General features: G+C 32.1%; 1 protein-coding gene across 3 annotated transcripts in view; it reads left to right on the forward strand.

Moving 5' to 3' along the window:
- ZCCHC7 (zinc finger CCHC-type containing 7) overlaps positions 1 to 19,619 on the forward strand; it is a 260,183-nt gene that overhangs the window by 6,107 nt on the left and 234,457 nt on the right. The window lies entirely within an intron of this gene.

The raw sequence follows: 19,619 nt of genomic DNA on the forward strand, positions 1-19,619 counted from the left end.
AGGAGATAGGCATATAGCAAGCATGTGGAATGCCTGGTACATAGAAGATACGGAATTAGTATTAAGATTTTTAGGAACTCTTCAATCAGTAATGTAGGAACTATGAAGAGCTATAAGTCTACAGTAGACTTCATAGAAGAGAATGTAGATTCTGAGAGCCACATCATGGAGAATTGAGATTTTGGTGTTAGTTTTGTTTCCTCTGTCACATGTAGTAAGCTAGTATTGATGCTTATCCTGTTAAAAAGTCCCTTTCATTTTTCTCCCTTTATGTGGAATGTGTAGTCTCTTGCAGTATTTTCTTAAATGATCTTTTACATCCTCCCTGTACACTGTTAAATCAGTAGCCTTCAAATGCCCTTTGCTCAGTATTAAAGTACTAAGTGTATTGCTGCTTCAAAACCTTTAATGGAACTCACTTGTTCTCAGAGGAAAAGGATGATATTGAATATAAATGATGCTTTGAAGCCCCGGAGATTAACAGACTTTTTTTTTTCTTAAGGGAACCAAATGGGAAATATTTTAGGTTTCCAATCCATAGGAAACCTACTTCCTAACTACTTAACTTTTGCCCTTGTTTAAGAGAGCAGCCGTGATACCTGAAGAAATGAGATGGCTATTTCAACAGAATCTTACAAAACAGGTGTCTAGCTCAGGCTTTAGGAGGCCAGCTCTGAGAATTTGATAGCAAAAGGAAGAAGAGATAGACTAGTAGGTAGAACACAAAGCAGAATCAGGTAAATCAGAAAAAGAGAGGTTTGATAATGTTTTTAGGTAGAAGGGGAAATTTCTTGAAGAAGGAGAGATTAAACCTATTTGATGGATTGGAATAGGGGAGGTAAGTCAGAGAAGGGATCAGGTGTGTATATCTGAATTAGTCTTAGAAAGATATTTAATTGCTAAATTATCAAATATTCGTAGAAGTGGAGAAGAAAGAATAAATTCAGATGGATTGAGATAAATGAGGGAATATATGAAGATGTATTTGATTTTCTTGGGAAAATGAAAATGGAAGTGGGTCGGGATACTTAGAGGCTTAGAGTGTGGGAAGGATGTTTAGGTGCTATGGGGAGTACTCTAAGGCAGTGCATCCCAATATTTTGAAGATGACAACTTTAACTTCAGAACAAATTTGTGGACCCCCCCCACATGACTGTAGTTATATTTTTAATACTTGTTAATTGAAAAAATGCTTATTAGCAAAAAGCTATTCAGTACACTCATACATGACTTTGTATTTTATTAACCACAACATTGTCTACACATTTGAAAAATAGTAGGTAAGGCCCATTTCCCACATATATAGCCTTATATAATGCATACTTCTGGCTACCTGTTGTGATGACTAGTTCTACAGCTCCCCAGGAGTCTAAAACCCATAGGTTGGAAATGACTGCACTAACAATTCAGCAGTAAGAGAATAAAAGGATTGCTTAGAAGTAGTGTTCAATCAAAATTAAAACAATATGAGCTTGTAATGAACTCATCTTGAAGGATTTCATAACTTTTCCCAGTAATATCTAGGGAATGATCCAGGGTTAGGCAAAACTTTGCAGAACATCAGAACAAGCACTTAGCCTATCCTTTGTCTAAATTGCTTTCCCATAAGGTGACACCTAATGGGTTCATGATTTGCCACTTTTCTTGAATTCAAGTTCTCTGTGTCCACCATGCTGAATATTTCCACTTGGGTATCTTATTGTTATTTCACATTTACGTACTGAAAAGCTTGATAAATTGAAAAGAAAGTTGATCTTTCCACAGAAAGAGGAGCAGGTTAACTGGGTGGTGGTTCATACTGGGACTAGAGTTTCTCAGGGCAAAATGACAGGGATTGATATGGGTGGTGACGATGGGGTTAAGAGGAGCTGAATCATAGGGAGATGAGGATTCTAGAGGAAAGGGAATGATGGATTTGTCAGGTTTGGCTTTTAGGAAAGAAGTTGATAATTAGGTATGTAGAGACTTGAGAGTCCCTTGTACCGCAAGGAGATCTAACCAGTCCATTCTAAGGGAGATCGATCCTGGGTGTTCATTGGAAGGACTGATGCTAAAGCTGAAACTCCAATACTTTGGCCACCTCATGCAACAAGTTGACTCACTGGAAAAGACTCTGATGCTGGGAAAGGTTGGGGGCAGGAGGAGAAGGGGATGACCGAGAATGAGATGGCTGGATGGCATCACCGACTCTGTGGACATGAGTTTGAGTGAACTCCGGGAGTTGGTGATGGACAGGGAGGCCTGGCGTGCTGTGATTCATGGGGTCGCAGAGAGTCGGACACGACTGAGCGACTGAACTGAACTGAGAGACATCTCTGGAAAACAATTTTAGTAATTTATAAGTAGACAATAAAAAGCATATCTGTCTTTAACTGTATTTTGGAGAGGGACTATTTGTATTGAATTTGTTTATTTTTATTGAGGTGAAATGAACATAAAATTAACCATTTTAAAGGTTCGATTTGGAGGCATTCAGTACATTCACAGTGTTGTAGAACCATTACCTCTATCTAGTTCCAAAACATTTTCATCACATCCAAGGGAAACCCCCAAATATTGTCACCACATCCAAAGGAAACCCTGCACCCATTGAACAGTCACACCTTATAGCCTCCTGCCTCAGACCTAACAAGCACAAGTCTGCTTTCTGTCTTTATGGATTTACCTGTCCTGGATATTTCATGTAAATAGAATTATCCAGTATGTGACCTTTTGTTTCTGGCATCTTTCACTTAGCATAATGTTTTGGAGGCTTATGCATATTGTAGTATGTATCAATACTTTATTCCTCTTTTAAGGCCAAATAATATTCCATTGTATGTATATACCTACATTTTGTTTATCCATTTATCTGTTGATGAATATTTGTGTTTCTACCTGTTGGCTGTTGTGGATAGTGCCACTGTGAACATTCATGTACAAGTATTTACTTAAATACTTGTTTGGGGTATAAACTAGGAATAGTTTCTATGATGTTTCTATGTTTCAGACTTTGAGGAACTGCCAGACTTTTCTGCAGTGGCTGCACCATTGTATGTCCTCACGAGTAATATATAAGGGTTCCAATTAACTGTAGTGGTTTTTACGATGACTTGTCATGTTGCACATTTCTGTTTGATTTACAGGCAGACTCTTTGTTATTTCTTAGCTTTTTTCTCCTAGTCTTTGTTTTTTATAGTTATTACTTACATTGGCTTATGTTTTTCTAGAATGGTTTTTTCCAAATGATTTTCCTTATGTTTTCATCCATTTACAGTTTTTAAAGAAATTGATTCATCTTAGAGGTATCCGTTCTTTTAAAGTTTAATGTATGTGTAGTATATAAATTTATGTCACTTTTTTCCTGCAACTTTGGTAAAAATATTTGATGCAGGACCTAAGTAATTCCAAGTAATTCTTGATTCCAGACATTCAGTGTATGTTCCTACCATCCATATTGAAATTTACCCCTACTCTTTGTTCCTGGGATTTGTTTTTTTTTTTGTTCTAATCAAATGGAAACAAATTTTGCAAGTCTGTAATTTGTTTCACTCTTACAGAATTAAAAAAAAAATTATATATCCCCTATTTTATTTCCTTGATCTACAAATGCTGTAATACAGTTTTTCCAGTTAATAGGCAATATATTCAGTACTGATGCCTTTTTGAGTGTGCTTTCCTTTCTGATCATTATTAGCCCATTCACAAATAGAGAAAATATTTTTTTATATCATTGAAAGTTTTTGGAAATTCTGGCATGCTTTTGAAATGATGATGATCGTTAACAACAATAATGTTGTGTACTATTCCCCCTCTTGCCCAAACTCCCCAAACTGTGGCATATTTGAAATATCAATATGATAGAAGAGGTGAACGACTCCTTGAAGATAAGTCATTGCCTCAGAAGCCTTCTTGTAATAATTAGAATGATTTTTTGCCATATATATTACTTTGTTTTCCATTAATTGCTCAAATATTGATTGAGTGGTGTTGGTGTTTCAATGAAGAGATAAAATATAATAAGCTTAAGTTATTCACAGAAGTTTCTTCTTAAGCATGGAAGTTAAGTCTTTCCAAATCCTGGGGATAGATGTGGTTGAAAACTTGAAAAACTTTTTAAAAAGTAAGATTGGTGAATTTGAGGTAGTACATGAAGGTCTGATGATCCATATTTTTCATTAACTATTGCTAAATTTATAGTAACCAGTGCAGCACTGCTCTTGTTCTGTGGAAACTTGAGGTTCTTTCCCATTACTTCAGTTTCAGTGAGGTGTGTAAATGTTTGTTTTGCTTTAATACACAATTAGAATACATAATAAGGCAAGTAGTATACAACCAGGAGATATTTTCTTCCCTTTTTATTATTCTTCTAAATGTTTAATACTTTTATGATTTGAAGTTGTTGATTAGCTTCCTTGGGTTCCAGGAGGCCTTGAGGATGTAGCACTTATGTAGTGTGCTCAGGCACACTTCCTCTGTATATGCAGCTTTATGATGAAGGTCTCTGCTTGTAATAAATCCATGCCAAAACTTCCTCTGTATATGCAGCTTTATGATGAAGGTCTCTGCTTGTAATAAATCCATGCCAAAACATAGGCCTTAAGTACGTGTTACATTTGGCTGTCAGCTGTTTCTACTGAGGGATATAGGAGTTTATTTCTAAGGTCTAGAAGTCCTTTACTTTTACTCTTTCCTAAGTTTTCTTTATGTAAACGATACCTGCTCTGTCATTTGTCTTCCTTTTAAAATTCTCACCCTTTACTTTCATTTATTATTCCCAGTAGGAGTAGCCTGTGATTTGCGCATTTACTGGAAAGATAGGTTTCTTGGTTTAAGAAAAGATACACCAAAGGAAATAAGCATGCTTTTTAATTTGTGAGGGGAATCTCTATTTTGGAAGGGATTACTGTATAAGACAGCTGAATAATGGTAATAAGTGCTATAGGAGTTATACATGAATAATCACCAACTTATTTTCCTTCATAGGAAAGGGACTTTACTAGCTCTAGGAGTGATTGTTAAATTATTGTTGTTTTTTTTTTTACTGTAGAAATTTTAAGGTATACAGAAATAGAATGTTGTAATAGCTTCAGTGTTCCATAAACCAGCTTCAACAATTATCAACTTATGACCAATTTTTTCTCATATATAGTTCCATGCCCCTATATTACTTTGAAGCAAATCACAGTCATTATATCATATCATTCATTTATGTATGTATCCATCCATACATACATTTTAATTTGTATTTCTGAAAGAAAATTATTCTTTTTAAGAAACAATCATTTATCACACATAAACAAATTACCAATAATTCTTTTATCATTAAATAACCATTCAGCCTTCAGATTTCCCTGATGGACTCTTAATTTTTTTCCCTATAGTTTATTTGAATCAGATCTATTTATTATAATTGGGTGATAACTTGTGTCCTTCAATCTATAGGTTCATCCTTTGTCTCTTTCTTCTATGTGTTTTTTTTTTCCTTCCTTATAATTTAGTTGTTGTACTGACTGGATTGTTTATCTTCTAGAATTTCCTGAGTCTGAATTTTGTGATAGTGTTTAACATGCTCCACTGTCCCCTGTATTTCCTGTGAATTAGTAGTTATCTAGAAGTTTAAATTCAGGTGTCTCCCTGTGATTGTGCTATCAGCTAGACATATAGATAGGTTTGTTTGTTTCATTTTGCTTTTCATACATTATTTTTCAGTATTACCTTTAAAAAATTCTATTTGTTGCATAATTATGTAAAATAATTATAAGGTTCTAAATTCAAATCAACAAGACTAGGTGCTTTCTGTCCATTCTTCATCCTGTTCTCACTCTTCCTCTTAGGGGTAACTGTTAAGAGGAAATTGATGATTTGTCCTTACATTAAAAAAAAAAAAAAAAGCAAATATTTAAATATCTTCATATCCTCCTTCCCCCTTACATAAATAAATGGTAGCATATGATCTACACTTTGATCTACCTTGCTTTTATTCTCTTAACAGTATATCCCGGCGATCAGTTCATAATAGTATCTAGAGATATTTTTCATTTCCAGGGCTAGGACTGTGGACTATTTTTGTATCTTCTACACTGATCTGAGCTGGACACATTAGGCATATAATGAATAGTTTTTGGAAGTGAATGAGTAGTAACTTTAAATAATTGATGAATAATATGCTTGTTACAGGTTTTAAATGTATTTTAAATGTGTAATAGTCTAAATCCACTTTCAGAAGCATGCTTTCCATTTTTACTGTTTCTTTCTCTTTTAATAATTTTGAAAAATTTAGATGTAGTGAAAATTTTAAATAGGCAGATTTTTAAAAAATATCTTAAAGAATGAAGAGTGTAGTGTTTTTAAAAGTTGAATAAACCTATTTAGTTCATAGTGTATGTTATTGTTATGGTATAGAATTTTACATTAATGTAGAACTCCTTCAGTATGTACAGTTTGGCACGTCACTCTTTTAGTTCATCAGCATATGGCACATAGTGTATACCTAGCAAATCGTTGGGTAAATTTAGTTGTATAGAGTAGTATATACATAGTGTTCTTTACATAGTACTACATGAGGTTGAAGTGAAATTGCGGCTTTAGTAAAAAGTCATGACTTTTGAAATTGAAGTAAAATTATGGCTTTTAATGACTTAGTGCAGCAGGTCTTTTAACTTTTTGTGTTAAGTTCCCTTTACCCTTAAAAAATACATACATAAAAGTTGTGGATATAATTTCAAAAGTTGAAGAACTTATCTAGAGGCAATTGCTGAATTCCTGGCATTTATTATGCACTCAACTAAGACTTGATAAGTAATTAAAATATAAGTCTAGGGGTTTACCTACTTGAATTTCAGTTTTTCAAATATGTCACATTTTATTTGCTCTGGGTCTTTATATATGTCTGGATCAGTTTCTACCTTGCCTGGCTGATACCTACTCATCCCTCAATTCTTAGTTTAAGGTTTACTTCTGAAATGAGGTAATGGACATAGGCTCTCAGTTGGTGGAGGTTATAGGTCTATTACAGCTCCACAGTTGACTGTGACTTTGAGTAATGGAATTCCTTTATTGGTAAAATAATAAATTTTGTTTCATTAAGGTTGTAAGCTAAAGTGCAACAATGGGTAGACTAACTTAAGGTAGTAGGAAAATATTTTGACAAAACTCATGTAACAACAAGGTAAGTTCGCTATTACCATAGCAAGCATGGGCATTTAGCTTCCATTTGGTTTTTTTAAATTAAAAGTTCTCATCTGAGAACATTTTTGTGAACCAAAATGGCTTTTGAACAACATGTCTCTAGTATGGCACTTTATTTTAATAAATGTTTTTGATTTGGTGACATTTTATTATCTATTGGTTAAAAACTAAATCTGAAGTCTTAAAATTAATCCAGTTATTACTTATTGAATGTTTGCAATCAGGCCCTATATTGTTAAGTTGTTGGGATTCAAGAATTGTTGTGTATTCCCTGCCTTTAGAAACCTTAAACTGCATGACAGTATGGGAAGTTCACTGTATTTCCAAAGTCAAATACATTTCTACAATACAAGAGATGCCCCAATACATAACCATTTCCAGATGAATGTTTGAGACTTTTTATAAAAGATAGGCTAAGTACAAGACTGAATTGAAAAGACTTCAAGACTTTGAACTCAGTCTTGAAGAATGGCTAGAATTTAATGTTCAGGTTAAATGCAAGGAGGAAGAACAAAGCTGAGAACCCTAAAACTGTATTTGATACCATTCATGTTTAATTAATGGTTTAATATGTGGCAGATATGATTAAATATTTTAATAACCTGCCCTTTTAGAGGCTACCTCTATTCTGCGTATGCTGTTGGAAGATTTCTTGGTTGTTATTTTGTTCCAGTATTTTTTTGTTTCTTGCTTGTGTGTCTCCTTTTTCTTTTCCTTTTAAAAATTGGGTATTTTATTCAATTTAATGGCAGATAGAAAAATTTTCTCAGATGGACCAGATGCTATAGGTTAGTCAAAGGACATGACCAGCTACTTAAAGTGTGTGTTTTGTGCAAGGCTGTTCAAAGTAGAGCATGTATTGAAATATAACTTCGGCTCCTCATAGCTTGTGTTCTTCTTTACCATCTTTTAAAGTGGAAAAGGAATACATTCTGTTACTTTGGAAATGAAAATAAATTAAACTTTCAGTACTCCTCAATTCTTTAAGGTGGTATTTCCCCCCTTTCTGCATTCATCAGCTAACCAGTCAGTCATAGTTTCTAGAGAGATCTTATGGCTTAATAGTTCATAAGAGTGGGTTGCTATTTGACGTACTTTTTATTAATGTATAGTTTAATTTCTGCCTTATAATTGAAAAATGGCCACATGTTAGAGTTCTGGTGACTGAGAGCGCCAAAGAACTCCCTCACTAATGTTTTCAGCTTTTGTAAGCCTACACTACACAATTCCTAAAGCTGCTGTTGAAGTGTGTATCTAGTTGTAGCATGTCACCTTACACTTAACTTTTGTGAGGGCATCTTTTTATTTAATTTCTAATTAGCATAATGACTTGGAACTGTGTTATTCACTGTTCCATGGTGAAGTTGTCCTAAGGAGAGAAGAAATAAAAATGTTCAATTTCAACTTTACTTGTGAATGGACTGAAGTTTGAAAGGCTTTTATGGCCATTGTTCAGCAGACTGAAAATCTCATTTGAAATCCCAGAAATGTTAAGGCAGCTTTAGGTTGGATTTTAGTAACATTTTGGAATGTATTTCGCTGATTTCTGTGATTTCATTGTTGATCAGCAACTTAGGTATGCATTCTTCCAAAGTCAACCTATGACTTTTAGTCTAAATTCACTTGCAGTAGCTTTTTAACAGTGATAAGTACCTAGGGAGATAATGAAATTTTACTTTTTTTTTTTTGCATTTATAATAGAAACTGATTTGATTTTCATGTAAGACATACTGAATTTGTTGAGAACTACTTAAAAAAAATAGTTTACTTGCCATAAAATATTAATCATTTACAGGTCTGTGTTTTTTTTTGTTTGTTTATTTTGGAATGCAGAAGCATAAAATTAGATGGAAAGATTTTCATTTTTAACTAATTGTCATTTGAAGTTGAATCCTGATGTCTGGGTAAAGAGTGCTTAAGTATAAAATTCTTATAGCTGTGTGCTCTAAAAATAATCTATTGCTTATAGAAATCATTTATCTAGAAAGTTTAGTTTATAGATAGTATGGTCAGGGGTAAAATTTGATATGAACCACATATGATTACTCTCAAACATTTTCAAAAGAAGTACAGAAATGGAGAATGTTTACTTTTTTCCCCTTCGTAAGAGTGAACGCTAGTCAGATAATTTATATCTCTTAAGTATATCTTGTTTATAAGACTTTACTAAATTTGTATTTAATTTCAGGTTAATTTACTAATCTCTTGTTAACTTCCTTTTGGTTAACACTTAATGAAGTAAAAATGTTGACTTACTGGAATCTTTTTAACCAAAAGTTTTTAAATCTCTTAGTCATTGTTTGTTATAAATTAAAGGTATTTTCATGGTTAAGTTTTTAGCATTTTGAGTTACTTGCCAGATTGTTGTTGATTCTGCTGATAAAAAGGAATATTGAAATTGAGCATCAAGCATGTGCAAAGGGACATTTTCTTTTTAAATTATATCGATGTACTTAACATATACAAGGATAGATTTGACTTGTTTAGTTTTTCAATCTTGATCTGATATCATTAGATCTGGATAGAGATATAAATTCTGGGGATAAAATTATTTTTGTGATGAATGTTCGGATTCAGATATAAGGGCAGTCTAATAATGGATTATTTAAAATTGGATCTTGTATGGTAAATATGTGTACCTTTTATTTCCATGACAGTTTTACCTTAGAATTTCAACTTTTGTTGTACTTTTGAAAATTAGTACACGGTGGACTTGAGACCATCTGCTCTTATCCCCATCTCTTGCAAATATATTTTAAATGAAGACAGCATAACTCTATAATGAGAAAATAATTTGTGCTCTTTCCTTCTGCTTTTGCCTAAATATATTGTCAATTTATAATTATCTCAAGATGAAAGAATAGCTGTTAGAGCTACTGATTGAGAGCAAATGTTTTATTGTCAGTACCTTGAAGTGCGTAGGTCACTTTTGATTTTGCTTTGTAACTAGCACCTGAATTATCTACTGCAGGGAAAGAAAGCCCTAATTTCTAGAAAGCTTTTCAAATCTGTATTTTTAGTTAATGAGAAACTCTAAAGATGTAGGAAGCAGGCTGGTTATGATTGATCCATAAGGTTTATAAAGTAATTAAAAAATTAAGCTTTGGAAAAAGTCAGGTGAGAGGAATTCAGGACATAAATTCACAAATTTAACTGAAGAAAGGTTTTATGTAAAGAAAAGGTATGCAATCATGTTAATCTTGAAACTCCTTATATTTTACTAACCATTTTTTATTGTTAGTCTGATTTTTTTAAAAAATGAACTTTATGGCTTTATTTAGAAATAGCATTATTTTCCACTTTTAAGGGAGGATTTTAATCTTCAATAAAATTTCACTTTTGAAAAATCACCCCACTCCCATATAATTAGTATTTTGGTCTACACTCAGTACCGTGTATCTACTCTACCTTTTGGTTGACTTAAAAAGTTATATAAATTTGTGGGAGAATAAATATAACAAGTATTTCTATAAATGTATTCTTATTTGAATCTAGTGTGACTGATTTTTATGTGTAGGAAATACTTCCCCTAAAAACATTCATAATATTGAACCTAAATGTTCTAGATAGGTGAATTACTGGTTGAAAAAAAAAATCCATCAATTCTTAAGTTGTGGCATGTTTGTATTGGTTCTTAATACTATGACTGCTTTGGTTGTTGTATAAGTCCCTTTATTCTTCTGTTTGAAATTCTCTAGTTTGGGAAATTTCCTTTATTATCTGATTTAGCAGATGAAGTGTAATGGTTGTACCACAGATCATCTTTAATTTTCAAGTTTTTGTTCAACTATCTTTGGTGTATAATTCTTTATGGGTAGTCCAAGAGGAGTTGTGTTCAGCTATGATTGTGCCACCACTTAAGTTAACATCAGCAGCAAAGGGTCTCCTCTCTGACTTTTCTTCCTTTCATTAGGTTTTTAAACTGCTTTAACATTATTTAAGTATAGAAGGAGATAGGGTTGTAAAACAAATTTCTGATTTGCTGATTCTCAATATTAAGCAGTGAGGATCCTTTTTCTTCCTTTAGCTATATCCCATACATATGTATATTTTGATTTAAGGGGAAAAACTTAATTTTCTTTATGTATAATGTGGATATGGTTATTTATTATTTTTTTAAATTAATAAAACTAATAAAGTTTGTTTGGAAACCTCAAAAGCTGTTTAGTAGTATACCTGCAACCTTAGCAGTCCCTTTTTATCTATACAGATTTCCCTGCCTATTGTGGCCGTTTGCTCTAATTTAAATTTCCCATGGCTTTGGGTTGCAGACTTGGTTTTCTGCAAGAGTGCCCATGCTTACATGGTCATATATTCTCGGTGACTTTTCCACTTTTTCTTTTTTGTTGTTTTGTTGATTGCTAAAGGGAAAGAGGATTTTTTTTTTTTTTAACTTGTTTCTTTGTTTTGATCTTTCTTCCTTAGCCCATCTATTTGTGCGTTGTTTTGTATTTTGCAGATTGGGAAGAATTATTGTGTGGACTTAGATCCATGGGGACTAGAAGTGAAAAACTAATTTTGTTCTTGGTTTTGTTTTCTTAATGGCAGTAGCAATTTAATTTTTGCTCAAAAATATTGAGAAGCTCAAAAGATACGTTAGCTCTGTGCATGGAATTGATAAAAAATTATTAATCCTGAAATTTTCTTTTCATAGTTGCTCTACTGTTGGAATACAAATGTTCTGTTATAGTTGAACTAAGTAAATCCTAGAAATACTAATTAGTGTACAGTATTGTTATAAATTCTTAATTTAAATATTATTGTATATTCAGAAGTTAGTCACAGGGAATCCGTTGCAATTTTTTTTTTTAGCATTCGTTGTCCATAGTGTGTATATATTCAGATAGACATATGAATATACATTTGACTAGGGACATAGATTTTTAACTTGACCTCATTTAACCAGATTTAAAAGTTTGCTTATTCCTTCAAAACATGCTTATTTTTCAAATATGAAGAATTTTGTTTTATGAAACAACTTTATGCTGCTGAACGTTAAATCCTTGGAGAAGTGCTGTGGCAATTTAAATATTGGGTAGTTCATTACTATTGTAAGGGAAAAGTAGAGCCCTCTAGCCCTAACGTCTACCCCAAATACTTTTTCATTAATACCTGAAGACTTTAAAATATCAAATTAATGTGATAAAGCTACTTCTATTTTACATTTGTTTTGTGAGGTGCCATCACACAGCATTATTTAACTGGATTTTGCATTTATTATGTTAATATACAATAATAAAAAGATCCTTTTTTTAGCATTTAAAATTGAATAATTTCCTAATATGCCATAAAATGATATTATGATGTACAATTAACTAATAGGCTAAGAAAACTTTCTAATGTTGATAAAAAGGATTAATTTTGATATGCATAATTTTAGGTGTGTTTGTTTAATTGATTATATACCATGACAGTGAAGTATCTGAAATTCTCTTTCTTGCTGTCTGTTAAGTACTTTGGGAATTGGGGTAAGGGCAGGTTTTCTTTGTGTCTGATAATTGTAGTTTTTTGTGAATTTTAGAGCTCCTAGAGTATGAAACTGATTTATGGAATTTACTATTAGCAGGAAAAAAGAGCATTATTGAAATTTTATTTTCTTTATTATTTTATAGTTACTGTATCTTGCATTTTGATTTCTACCAAATAATTCCTCAAGAAGCAATTTCTTTTAAAGAACAGTGAGTTTCAAGCTAAGAAGAAAATGTATACTAATAGTCCAGTTAGTCTTTACTTGATGTACATATGTAACTACTGAGAAACACAAATCACCTCTAAAATGTATTTGTTTCTAGTATACCCATCAAATCAGGGTATAATCTGTGAGATGAAAAGTGATCCAATTGTGAAAGTATGCAGTTTTTAAAATAACACAAAATTCTTCTGTTAGCACATTTTACTAGCAAATGTTTATTAGTTCTTAAAACTCATGCATAGATTTGTGTGTGGCTTTCATAAAGCCGAACTTGAAATTTATTAAGGAAAGGACAAACTGGTGAAGTGCTTTCATGCTATTAAAAAACTTCACAGACAATCGTCAGACGACTTTTTTTTTTTTTTTTTAAGGTCATGATTGCCTTGGTGCCTTTTCCAGTCTTTATTTGAAACTCATTTTGTAGGATTTCTTTTTTGTTCTCCCTCTTTCTTTTTTCTTTTGGCAGTGGGTGGAAGATTCTTTTAAAACTGAATGGCTGAACATGTATAGTAACTACTAAAGTACAATGGAAATACTTTTATTCTTGATATTTTTTTTTAGGCCAGAAAATGCTGAGAAGGTAAGCCAATGAGGGTAAAATTACATTGTGCAGTGTGGAAACTTCAGTTTTTTGTTTAGAAAAGTGGATTCTGACTTAGGGCTTTAAATAAAGGCGGTCTGTGAAATATTTTTTAGTTCTCTTATAGCTTGGTGAGTTTGAGGTTTTAATGTTTTAATGTTCTAGTTGATTGTTGGTGTTTTCGGAAAAGTAATCTTCTATGTATGGGAGAAGATAGGGAGTGAGACCAGAACAAGAACTGGGGTGGGGGGGAAGAAAACCTCCTTCCCAAAATATTGCCTCCTGACAGGTAGAGATTTATATGCCATTATAGATTTTCAAAATAGTGCTTAAACTCTCTTTTTCTAATAGTTCACTTAAACTTTGACATATTTCACAAAATTTGATTGTGATAAGTATTACAGTTTTAACTCTGGTCTTTATCCTAAATTGATTTAAGGCTTACAGAATTAATAAAAAATGCCTTAATGTTCAGTTAAATTATTGTGTTCAATTAAGTAACAGTTCTTTGACTATAGTATTTTATTTTATTAATGTGATAAGCTAATATTATAAAAGGTCTTTAATAAAAGTCCAGAAGCTGAGTTAATGAAATTAACCTTTATATTTTGCCATAGAGACAAAATACGTCTTGGTGTGTAATAATTGTTTTCTTAGTATTATATGGACATCTCTTGGCTTTCAGCATACAGAAATCCTATAATACTAAGAAAATTATTACACACCAAGACATATTTTGTTTTAATTTTAAATATTGACAGATTCATACTTTTTTTAAATTGCAAAAACTTGAGGCAAATGTGTAAAATATGCTAGTGGTTGGTTTATTTAGATTTTAAGTGATTAGACATTGTGGAATAGGAATAAAGCCTGGGATTTTATTTAAGAAAATTAATTTAAAAGTATTAATATTAGCACTAGATAAATCTTTTCAAATATGGTAAATCCATATACATAATTATTTTTAATCACTGATTAGAGATGCTAATATGTTTTTTGGAAGTCATCAACTATTTTTAAAAGTATGAAAGGGGAAAAGTAAACTTCTTTCAGACAGATTTGTATCATTTTGACACTGGATGTTATTCGTGAATTCATGTCACAAAAATGTACATAACAGGTATATTTTAATTCAGTAGGCTGCTGAAGCTGTTGTGGTAAATTTAGAAAATTTATAATTTTTTTTTTCTTTTTTAAAATTTAGTGGTTCATCTTGTAGTTTGTCTCAATTTCAGTCTGCTTAATTTAGACATTGTGATTATTTGTTTAAAAAATTTATTTCCAGTTAAATGTTATTACTTGGATACATTTCACTGTTTCTATTAAATTTTATCCATCTATGACACTATCAGCCAACTATTACTATTTCATTGTTCTTTTTGTGGTGGTGTTGTAAGGTACAGACTTCAGATCTGAGTAAGAGCTAGTGTATATTACAGTGTATATGACCATTTCTAATTTGACCTGTTACTGTAAAGAAGGCTAACAAGTGTGTATGACTGGCCCACCCCTTTTGGAGCAGTTGAAAACAGGCCTCAGAAGACTCAAAGGAATTCTTTTAACTCCTAGCAGGGCCACGGGGTCAATGTCAGATTTAGTCATGCTGTTATTTTAGCCCAGTGGTCCAGAGAGATGACTGAAAAGTGAGTCTTTTATTTCTTTTTTTGTGTGGTTATTAACAGGATTAAATGTAAGCCATTGTGTACTTAGTACCAATTAGTTTCTCATCTGAGAGGTTCATTATGATTTTTTGTCAGCCTTCGTCTTGTAATATTTGTTTCATTGTTTGACTAGTTAAGGGGCTGAATGGACTAAAGAAAAGTTTTATAGCAGTGCTTTTAAATTCATTGAGAATTTTAATAGGTAGTCAACTTTTCAGATATGTAGACCTTGATTAAAAAATGGACCACTTTGAAAATTGACATGGAAGATGGTGAAGTTAAATAACTTGTTAAAAATTTTTCCTTTCCTGTTTTACTTTTCTTTCTTTTTAAAATTAGGCTCTCTTTATTATATCAAGTACTACTTTTATATTTTTAGAAATTTGCTTTGGTTCTTACACATATGTCTAAAAATATGTTCAATTTGCTGTGAATATGTAATTATTATTTGGGAGGCACACACACCAAAAAAAAAAAGAAAAACATACCTTCAAAATTAAAAAACCCTTAAAATTTCTAAATGGGAAACATAAACTGACCTATTAAAAAGAATTCTGAACATAATAAAGATAACTGTCAGACGTAAACAAGCCTTGATTTAAAAGGAAGCAGCCTGGAAATTGATTCTTTATGCTGTTATAAATAAGTAAAAATGCAAAGTTGTATGAGTTCAGAAAAGAGGAGCATACTTAACTTTTAAAATTGCTTATCGATTGGTGGTTTTTTAAAAATCCTTGACTTTAAAAATTCTATTAAGATAAATTTTTCACTGAATAACATCCCTCATTTAAAATATAATATTTCAGTAAAATTTTGGACAGAAATTGTTCTTATAAGTTGGATCGGAGATGCCGATTTCAATTAGAAGCAAGGAATATAACCCAGAATTAAAATAGAAGCATGGTTTTGTTAGTAGGTAATTACCTGGGACAGTAGGTTTTGTACCCCATTGTTTAAGTGTGTAACACACTTTTTCACATGAATTCACCTTTGAATGGAAATGCTTGGAGTCTGGTTCATGTTTGACATTGAGTTCGTTTTTCACACGTTAAAAATGATCAATATTTAAATAAGAGCAATTACTATTTTAACTTACTCTTTAGATGAGTTGCTTGATTTTTCTCATGTTGTTTGATATACTGTATTTAGATATTATACCCTTGTACTGACTTCTTTGCTTATTGCCAAAGTGTTTTGGTACCTAAATTACTTTATTATGATTTTGGTTATTTAAGATTTGATGATCCAGATAATTATGAAGTATATACATCCTGACATTCAGGATTTTTTTCCTCAAAATGATTTTAGGCATAGTGAATTTACAGCCCTTGCTTTTTAGTATTTGTGTATCCAGTTTTCTTAGATACAAGCACAAGTCTATATATGGATGTCATTTTTCTTTTCTCTTTAGTTGTAATTTGGAAAGGATTTAGATTCTCCCAGTGAAAAACCTTACTCTGACCATATGACTATATGACTCTATTACCGAATTACACCTGTTTTATCATTGTGTAGTAGTCTCTCTTTATTCTCCCTACCCCATTTTTAAAACTAAAAATGTGTGGTAACTGTATTAAGTTGCCAGAAGATTTTTAATTAACAGGAAGTAAATCAGTAGTAACTTCCTGTGGTGATTTGTTGTTCATTAAATAGGAAAGTAGTTTCTTTTGAGAGGGAAATGCAGTTTGAGAGGGAAAACAAATGCAAAAAAAAAAATAATGCATTTTTGCTATTTAGCATTCCCACAAGATATTTGGAAAATAAGAGGGAACCCTTTAATGTAATGGGCTTGTAATATGAAAAGGGCAGATTTTAGAATAAAAGTTAATTTCTTCTTTTTATTACTTTGTATTTGACTTCAGAGGAGGATATTAAGTTGAAAATCTGACTCAGTAGCAAGTGCTCTAATAGTCATAAAATTTAGATAATTTTAAATTAGTGAAAATCTTTCTGATTGATCTAGTATTTGAAAAACATAGCTAATAACATCAACTAACTTAATGACTCTCTTAACTTAAAGTTGAACTAACCTTAGATATATACGATAGAGTAGGTCGAGAAATTAGCATTCAGATAACTGTAGACAATACAAGGTAGACAGTCTGTTTTAAAGATGATTTGTTAGGACTTCTGTTTCTTTTAGCATCTTTAGTAAAGCCACTACAGAATATTATTTTGTTATAAAAAATGTTTTAGAGATAATGGACTTTGTAATGTAATTGAAAAATGTTATGTCCCATGAAAACTACATTTAATCATACTTTGTATTTCTCTCTAACTGAAGGAAGCCTAGCAAGTTTAAAAGACAAAACGAAAAACTTTTTTGACAGTCTGATGTTGCATAGTGTAAAGATATAGTTGTGTGATCTTATTTATTCCGTGAAATTGAAATGCAAAGTTGGAAAGAATAAAAATACAACCTTCGAAGTGTCTAAATCCCAAGATCATAAATGGAAGTTGAGTAAATAGTGAAGAGAATAGAGATCTAATTTTTAAGTCAGCTAGATAAATTTTATATACAAAGCATTAATTTTTCAGGCTGTTACATTTTCTACAATGCAAATGACTTTTTTTTTTCTGTAAAAGGCATGACAATCATGATGAAATTAAAAGTAATAGCTTATGCAATGCTTTTCATTAGCAACCAAGGAACCATCCATATTTGACTATTTTGTAACTTAGAATTACTTTTCAGTGGATTTTTAATGTAAAACAAACTTTTGTGGCTTTTGAAAGAAAAGAGGCATTATTTTGTTTTAACTTATTGTATCTGATGAGTTTTATTTCATTTTGCACAAAGGGTACTATATATCTTTATCCACAAAAGTAGTGATGTATATAACTGTGATATTATTGGTTCAGCCAGGCTCATTGACCACTTAAAAACATTTAGGTTTTAAAATTGCTACTATTTGTCAGCTAATTTTTGACACATTTTAGCATATGAGAGTTTGATTATAAAGGGATTTCATAAAGGTGCTCTCTGAGAACATTGATGGTAATGATGTTTGTATCTGTATCTTTTACTGACTTTTACCTGGTATCGTAAATATCAGGAATTGTTTCTTCATACGGACTTACCTGGTGGCTCAGATGATAAAAAATCTGCCTGCAATGCAGGAGGCCTGGGTTCGATCCCTGGGTCAGGAACATCCCCTGGAGAAGGGAATGGCTACCCACTCCAATATTCTTGCCTGGAGAATCCCATGAACAGAGGAGTCTGGAGGGCTACAGTCCATGGAGTTGCAAAGAGTCAGACACGACTGAGCCACTAACACTTGATCACTTGATTGAGGAAATAAGACTGCACTTGGATCTGTTGTGACTTGTTTTTTTAATCTTTTGAGCAAGTTGTAGGAGTTGAAAGTCTGTAAACTTTTGGTTATCTCCTATACTTATTGGTAATAAAGACATAAGTAATCTGAGATAGCAAATAATAGCCAAAGAAATAGATTTCATATCCGTTCATTCAGCCAACAAATAGAGCGTTTGTGAATGACTGTGTAAGGTGTGCTGATCCATACAGAGATGAATCAGGCACAGACCCTGACCTCAAAGATCCTACAGTTTAAGAGAAGAAACTAAGAAATGAGTTGTTTAAGAGAGCAGTTGGGTTGCAGAAGACAAAAGATATTGTTTTGGTGAAGGTGGATGTATGTGGGGGGAGACAGAATATGTCATGATTAGTTGGGCAGCAGATTCTTATTTTTGTTTTGAATAGGGCAGTGTTTTTCAGAATGGGTTCCTTATACTCCTAGAGTTCATGTTGAGGGAATGGACTTTGATCTCTTTAAGAATTGTTGAGATTTGTATTTTTATTTTGATGCTTAAGAAAGGTATTATACAAGTCATAAAGATAGCCCTTTTTTACTGATAATTCACAATTGAAAGACTTTTTATAGAATCAGACTTTAGTCTCTTGAATGAGTGTTTCTCAATTTGGAATTTGTGGGCCAATTTGATGTTCAAGAGAACCTTTCTTTTTTAAAGGAGTTCATATTTCTTAAGTTTGAGAAACAAAGACTCAGGCTATTATTTTGTACTCTCTGAACCACATTCAAATTGATAGCAGGAAGTGACTGGCTTAATGTGAGTAGCCAGGGGAGCCATTTTGGGGTTAATTTTTTTTTTTCTGGAGACAAGGCAATTCAGAAAGGTAGGTTAGAGTTCACTATAAGTCCCCAAATTCCCTGAGTTTCTCTGAGTCACCACCATTTAGGATTTGAATCACAGCTTGTGTGATTTCAAACAGTAATGAACTGTGTTTTTAAACAGAGGGTAAAATATTCTGAACATAAACTAGTCCTGTTAAAATGGTGTCTCTTGTAAGGCTTTTACTCTAAATAGCATACTATACAGTAGTTAAAGTTTTTGTGTAATTACATTTGGAGTCAAATTTTACTTTCTGCTTATAATCTTATAATAAATTAGCAGTTTAATTTCATTAAAGTAAATTAAACCTAGATTATTTGGTAGAGTATGGTATATGATTTTGTTTCATAAATTGGGGTGAGCT

The sequence above is a fragment of the Moschus berezovskii genome, chromosome 7 (genome assembly GCF_049115385.1).
Source record: "Moschus berezovskii isolate FMDL1 chromosome 7, NW_MosBer_1.0, whole genome shotgun sequence".
NCBI classification, from domain to species: domain Eukaryota; kingdom Metazoa; phylum Chordata; class Mammalia; order Artiodactyla; family Moschidae; genus Moschus; species Moschus berezovskii.